Below are 7,500 nucleotides of genomic sequence, written 5' to 3'. Positions count from 1 at the left end.
AAGAAATAGAAGAGAGAAAGAATAGAAAACAATGGTTGATGGAGGAAAGACTATAGCAAAAGGAGAAAAATGATACATAAAGAAATAATGAAGGAATAAGGAAAGGAAGAGAAATTAAAGAGAAACAATAAAAGATAACAAGCATGGAACAAAGAAAGATTGGGAGAACAAGAAGATATAAAAAGAGAGAAAGAAAGGAAGAAGAAGAAAAGAACAGAAAAGAATGAGGAACAAGATGATTGAGTGTGGTTGACGCGAGAAGAAAGACAAGGAAAGATTACAGTTGAAGGTGGTGATGATAATGGTGGTGATGGTGGTGATGGTGGTGGTGGTGATGGTGGTGATGGTGGTGATGGTGGTGGTGGTAGTCGTGATGATAATGGTGGTGATGGTGGTGATGGTGGTGGTGGTGATGGTGGTGATGGTGGTGGTGATGGTGGTGATGGTGGTGATGGTGGTGGTGGTGATGGTGGTGATGGTGGTGGTGATGGTGGTGATGGTGGTGATGGTGGTGGTGGTAGTCGTGATGATAATGGTGATGCTGATGATTGTGGTGATGTTAATGATGGTGGTGGTGGTGGTGGTGATGGTGATGGTGGTGGTGGTGATGGTGGTGGTGATGGTGGTGGTGCTGTGTTGTTGTACCCACTGACACCGGAAACCATAGATAGAAAAAGTAGAAAAGTAGAATGCGTATCCGTTGTCCCTATTTATATACCCATTCATCACCATCATCATCACCACCATCATCACCATCATCATCATCACCATCATCATCATCATCATCATCATCATTATCACCATTATCACCATCATCAGTTTCATCTCCACTCCCATCCCCTGCGTCATCTGCATCATCATCTACAGCATCATCTCCACTATCTTCATCTCCACTCCCATCCCCTTCATCATCTTCACCATTATTATCTCCACCAAAATCATCTCCATATCCTCATCTCCGCCATTATCATTTCCATCATCATCTCCACCTTTATCTCCCCCATCATCATCTCTTCCACCATCTCCATCCTCATCTCCACCCTCATTATCTCCCCCAGCATCTCCAGTCATCATCTCTCCATCTTCATCTCCACCAGCACCCCTATTATCACCTCCACCATCATCATCTCCGCCTACCATGACCAGCATCACTACACAGGAGATTAACAAGGACAAAAGAAAGAAAAGGAAAGGAAGAGAAGGAAAAGAAAGAAAGAAGAGAGCAAGGATGAAACGAAGAAGGGTTAGAGGAAAAGAAGGAAGAGAAATCAAGGAAAAAGAAAGATTTGGTGAAGGAAGAAAGAAAGAAAGGAAGAAAGGAAGTAAAAACGAACAACCAGCATATCTAGCATCATCTCAGCATCCTCATCTGCACTGTCATATCCGCCCACATCTCTACCACCAGCATCTCCAGAATCATCATCTCCACCCACCATCACTAGGGGATTAACAACGACAGCTAACTAACAATAGAACTTAGGATACCCAGCAATGGATATATACAAGTTAATATCAGGTTCAGAAGGAAAATAGGCAAAACAAATGGTTGACGAATAGGGGAGTAGATAATCGGTAACATGTTAATTATTAAGAAAAAAAGTCTGTGGTTGATGTAAAAACTATCATCTGAAGAAGGAGGAAAAAAGATAGAACAAGAAAAATAAAGGAAAATTAATACAGACATATATACATTCATACATAGATAAATAGATAAACAGTCACCATTTTATTCATATATTCATTTTTATCATCATCATCATTCTTCATATTAATTCATCTCATAATTGTTACTTTTTCTTACTTTTCTTCCTCTTCCTCTTCCTCTTTTTTTCCACTCCATGACAAAAAGAAAACAATACTATGACAATTACCGAGAGAGAGAGAGAGAGAGAGAGAGAGAGAGAGAGAGAGAGAGAGAGAGAGAGAGAGAGAGAGAGACGATACATAAACAAAAAAGGAAAAAAAAAAGACCATCGTGGACATCCCAAATTTCCGACTTTCTGATTGGCTCAACAAATTTTCTCAGGCCCTTCCTCTTCCCCCATTGGCTGCCCCCCTCTGTGACGTCACGCCCCTGCTCCCCTCCTATTGGCTGGCCCGTGTTGCGTCATCCCCCTCTCCCCCTCCCTCTCTCCCCCCACCCAGAGCAGTCTAGTTTTGGTGAATGACTGCAATTAGGTTTTCCTCTTGACGTGGGAACTCAGCCATCAAAAATGTATAATGATAGAAAGTGAATGAATTGATATAAGAGATTGTTGTTTATTTATTTATCTATCTTCTTCCTCCTCAGTTTTTTTTTTTTTTTTTTATTATCTACCTCCTCCTCCTCCTCCTCCTCCTCCTCCTCCATTACCTTCTCCTTCATCTCTCTATCTGTCTTCCTTGTTTTATTTTCCTACCTCCTTCAATTATCTACCTCCTCCTCCTCCTCCTCCTCCTCCTCCTCCTCCATTACCTTCTCCTTCATCTCTCTATCTGTCCTCCTTGCTTTATTTTCCTTCTTCCTTCACTCATCTCTTTATCTCTTCCTTTATTTATTTTCCTCTTCCTTTGTTTGTGTATCTCCTCTTTTATCTTAATTTCCTCTATCTCAATTTTTCTTTATTTTTTTCCTTTATTCCCTCTTTCTCTCATCCACCTTAACAAAATAATAATAAAAATGAATATATGAATCAACTGGCAACTGCTTATCTATTTATCTATCTCTGTATCTATTTATCTTTCTTAATTTTTCTTTCTTTTTTATATTTATTCTCTCTGTTTCTCTCTCATTCCTTCCTTCTTTTCCTTCCCCCTTAACTTTCTCTCTTATAATTTTCCTTTTCTTGTCTCATATTAAGTTTGAAAGTCGTAGTAGTAGTAGTAGTAGTAGTAGTAGTAGTAGTAGTAGTAGTAGTAGTAGTAGTAGTAGTAGTAATAATAATAATGAAACAAACAACAAAACGCAGAGATAAAGCGGATGTATGACCCTTTAAACACACACACGCACACACACACACACACACACACACACACACACACACACACACACACACACACACACACACACACACACACCGGAAGTCACTCACACAGGTGGTCTTACTCAATGGAGACAAACAAGAGAGAGAAAAAAAAGAGAAGGTGAGAGAAGGAAAAAAAAAAGAGAAGAGAGAGACAGGTAAATGAGGGAAGATGAAGGAGGAGGAGGAAGAGGGAGGAGGAAGAAGAGGAAGAGGAGGAGGAGGAGGGAAGAGGAAGAAGAGGAAGAGGGGAGAGGAAGAAGAGGAAGAGGGAGGAGAAAGAAAAGGAAGAGGAGGAGGAAGAGGGAGAAGGAAGAAAAGGAAAAGGAAGAGGAAGAGGGAGAAGGAAGAAGAGGAAGAGGAGGAAGAGGGAGGAGAAAGAAGATAAAGAGGAGGAGGAAGAGGGAGGAGGAAGAAGAGGAAGAGAAGGAGGATGAGGGGAAGTATGTATCACACACACACACACACACACACACACACACACACACACACACACACACTCAACCTTCTCCCAGATGCGTAAATATTATGTAAGTTGAGAGAGAGAGAGAGAGAGAGAGAGAGAGAGAGAGAGAGAGAGAGAGAGAGAGAGAGAGAGAGCAAGAAAATTCCCCATTGCAGTTTTCTGAAAAGAGGAAGAGGAAGAAGAAGAAGAGGAAAAAGAGGAGGAGGAGGAGGAAGAGGAGGAGGAGGAGGAGGAGGAGGAAAGAGGAGGAGGAGGAAGAGGAAAAGGAGGAAGAGGAGGAGAAGTTTCAGTGCCAGGTAACTCATAATCTCCACAAGGTTCAGAGAGAGATTGGAGGTCCTAGCGGCTAACCTTGGAGTCCCCCAGCACACACACACACACACACACACACACACACACACACAACATTCTCTCGCTCAGTATCTCGTAGGGACTCGTACTCTGCGTTACAACCTCCTCCACCTCCTCCTCCTCCTCCTCTTCCACCTCCTCCACCTCCTCCTCACACTCTTCCTGATTTGGTTGGTCACGTGTCCTTACAGATTAACAGAAAGGTAAGTGTTTGAGTGTGTTTGTTTTGTTCCTTTTTTCTTTTTTTCTTCTTGTTCTTCTTTCTTCCTTTATTTGTCTAACTCCTTCTTTATCTCGTTTTTCTATGCGTTTGTTTATTTTCTTCTTCCTCCATCCTTATTCTTTCCTCCTCCTCTTCCTTCTCCTCATTTATTTGCATCTCTCATTCTTTTGTCTTGTTTTTCGTCTTTACTCTGTCTATCTTTTACTTTCTTCTTCCTTCTCTTCCTTCTTTGTATAGTGTCTTCCTTCTTCCTTCTTCTTTCCTCCTTCTCTTCCTTCTCCTCCTTTATTTGTCTATCTCATTCTTTTGTCTCGTTTTTCGTCTTTCCTCTGTCTATCTGTTTCTTCCTTCTTCTTTTTCCTTCGTTTATGTTGCTTCTTCCTCCTTTTAGTTTCTGTTATTTCTTCATCTTTTTCTTCATCTTTTTTTCCTCCTTAACTCCCCTTTCTTCACCTTCTCCCTTCTCCTTTACCTTCTTCTCCCTTCTTCTTTATTGATCTGTTTGTTTCTCCTTCTTTACCTGACTTTCCTCCTCCCTCTTCGTATGTCTATCTCCTTCTTTATCTCATTTTCCTCCTCCTCTCCTTCTTCGTCTTCTCTCCAGGGATAACAAACCGGTATCACATCTTTATCCTCCTCCTCCTCCTCCTCTTCGTCCTTCTCCTCCTCCTCCTCTTCCTCTTACTCCATTCCTCTACCAGTCTTTTGTTTTCCTTCTATCTCCAAATTCTTTAAATGACTGAGAATAAGGTTTTTGTATCTCTTTCCATTTATATATATTAGTTTTCCTTACCCTCCCTACTCCTTCTCCTCCTCTTCCTTCTTCTCCTCTTCTTTCTCCTCCTCCTCTCCCTTCTTCTCCTCCTCTTCCTTCTCCTCCTCCTACTTCTCCTATCTCCCGTTCTCTATCTTATCTACTTTCCAGAGACGAACAGAAGGTCAACACATCTCTATCCATTTATATAATTATCTGCCTCATCCTCCTCCTCCTTTTCCTCTTCTCCTCCTCCTCCTCCTTTACTTATCCTTACTTTTCTTTCAATCTCTTTTATAACCAGACATTTATATACTCATCCTCTCTTTTACTTTCTTTTCCTTCTGTTCCTTTTCTTTTTTTCTGCTTCTCTTCCTTTATTTATCTTTCCTTTTCTTTTTATCAATATTTTCTTCCCGGCGATGTAAAGAATCACTCTATCCATTTACATAGCATTTCTCCTCTTTACTTTCCCTGCTTCTTTCTCCTCCTCCTACTCCTCTTCCTCCTCCTCCAATCTCCTAAGTGCCTCTAATGCCCCTCATGGCCTTCATTCCCTTATTCATACGCCGCCCCGTCTTCCTCTTCCGCGGCCCCGTGACAAAAGTTTTTTATAAGGGTGAGTCTTGGCGTTACTGTGTGTCTTTCCCAGCGTTAGTCATGTGGGTCGAGTTCTCGTTCATGTATCTTCCTGTATATCGTTGCCAATTCCTAGTCACCCATACTCTCTTCAGTCATCATGTGTGTCTTCTACTAATCTTCAAATTCCCCGGAGCACCATAGGAGAGACTGTAGAGGTCAAACTGAATGTGAAAATAGCAATGCAATGAGTGTGGGTAAGGGCTTCGTTAGTTTCCCCTTCCAAATCTTGTTACCTACTGAACCAAATGCTCTTCTGCCGTCATATATGTCTTCTGCTAACCTTCAAAGCTCCCGGATCACCGTAGAAAAAGTGTGGAGATCAAAACAAGTGCGAAAATAGCCTTGTACTCGTGTAGCCAAAGATTTCGTTAGTTTCCCCTTCCAAATCTTGTTACCTACTGAACCAAATGCTCTTCTGCCGTCATATATGTCTTCTGCTAACCTTCAAACCTCCCGGATCACCGTAGAAAAAGTGTGGAGATCAAAACAAGTGCGAAAATAGCCTTGTCCTTGTGTAGCCAAAGATTTCGTTAGTCTCCCCTTCAAAGTTTATTACCTACTAAACCAAATGCTCTTCTGCCGTCATATATGTCTTCTGCTAACCTTCAAACCTCCCGGATCGCCCTAGGAAAAGTGTGGAGATCAAAACAAGTGCGAAAATAGCCTTGTACTCGTGTAGCCAAAGATTTCGTTAGTCTCCCCTTCAAAGTTTATTACCTACTAAACCAAATGCTCTTCTGCCGTCATATATGTCTTCTGCTAACCTTCAAAGCTCCCGGATCAACATAGGAAAAGTGTGGAGATCAAAACAAATGTGAAAATAGCGTTGTACTCGTGTAGCCAAAGATTTCGTTAGTTTCCCCTTCCAAATCTTGTTACCTACTGAACCAAATGCTCTTCTGCCGTCATATATGTCTTCTGCTAACCTTCAAACCTCCCGGATCAACATAGGAAAAGTGTGGAGATCAAAACAAATGTGAAAATAGCAAAGGATTGCGTGTGGGAAACCAGGTAAGAGGTAAGGAGATTTGGAAAGGTGCATGAATGGAATCGTAACCCTTGTGTGTGTGTGTGTGTGTGTGTGTGTGTTCTTCGTTACTCGAGTGTCCTATGTGTAACTTTTGCGTCTTTTCTGTTACTCGTGTGTCCTCTCCGTTACTGGTGTGTCATTGGCGTGGTACAGAAGATAAAAAAAAATAGATAAGCACACGGGAAATCTGGTACTGAGGTGAAGAAAACGGATCATTATAGAGAACATGATGGAGTGAACATAGACAAAAAATAAAAATAGTTACACAGCACCTCCTCGATATACACCCAAACTCTACTGTCTTGGGCAAGTCAGATGGTGGTAGAAGAGATAACAGATGGACAGATGGATAGGAACAGCGAGTAGCGGGCTTTTTTATTATTGTTTCCTTTTTTTGTGCCCTTGAGCTGTCTTCTTCGTTGTTAAAAAAAAAACTTAAGTAACAGTGCAGCAACTTAGAAACAGTACTCGTCTGGGCAGCAAAAAGTCCAGCGTAGCAACCCAGAAACATGTGGTCAGGGCAGACAGAGGATTAGGTTGGGTGATTAAATTTGAACCTATGCCGGGGCAGGATGGAGGGCAATGACAATAGACAGAGGACCAGGTGAAGAGATGAAGTCAGATCCTTAGCCCGGAGCAGGAGGAAGTACACGGATATTAGAAGGTGAACCAGGTGGATATATTATGTAAATCTGAACCGTTGCCGGGGCAGGATGGAGCACACTGACATCAGACGGAGAACGAGGTGGAGAGATGGAGTTTAAACCGTTGTCGGAGCAGGATAAAGTACACTAACATCGGACAGAGAACCAGGTGGAGAGATGGGCTTAGAAGAGGTGAATTTAGAACCTTTGCCGGGGCACGATGGAGTACACTAACATCAGACGGACAACCAGGTGGAGAGATGGACTTAGAACCTTTACCAGAGCAGGATGGAGTACACTAACATCAGACAGAGAACCAGGTGGAGAGGTGAATTTAGAACCTTTATTGGGGGCAGAATGGAGTACAGTAAGACCAACCAGAGAACCA

At 42.1% G+C, this 7,500-nt stretch overlaps 2 protein-coding genes across 2 annotated transcripts in view; one reads left to right on the top strand and one right to left on the bottom strand.

The window, feature by feature from the left end:
• The window catches only part of LOC127010304 (uncharacterized), a 90,210-nt gene that overhangs the window by 30,508 nt on the left and 52,202 nt on the right, over positions 1 to 7,500 (bottom strand). The gene's annotated exons all lie outside the window — the stretch shown is intronic.
• The window catches only part of LOC127010305 (uncharacterized), a 23,462-nt gene continuing 19,807 nt past the window's right edge, over positions 3,846 to 7,500 (top strand). Inside the window, exon 1 of the mRNA XM_050884169.1 lies at positions 3,846 to 4,022. The gene's annotated coding sequence lies outside the window, so the exon portion shown is untranslated. The remainder of the gene's footprint in view (positions 4,023 to 7,500) is intronic.

Source organism: Eriocheir sinensis, chromosome 43, assembly GCF_024679095.1.
Source record: "Eriocheir sinensis breed Jianghai 21 chromosome 43, ASM2467909v1, whole genome shotgun sequence".
NCBI lineage: Eukaryota > Metazoa > Arthropoda > Malacostraca > Decapoda > Varunidae > Eriocheir > Eriocheir sinensis.
The sequence above is the reverse complement of the archived record's forward strand: the minus strand, read 5'-3'. Positions and strand labels throughout refer to the sequence as shown.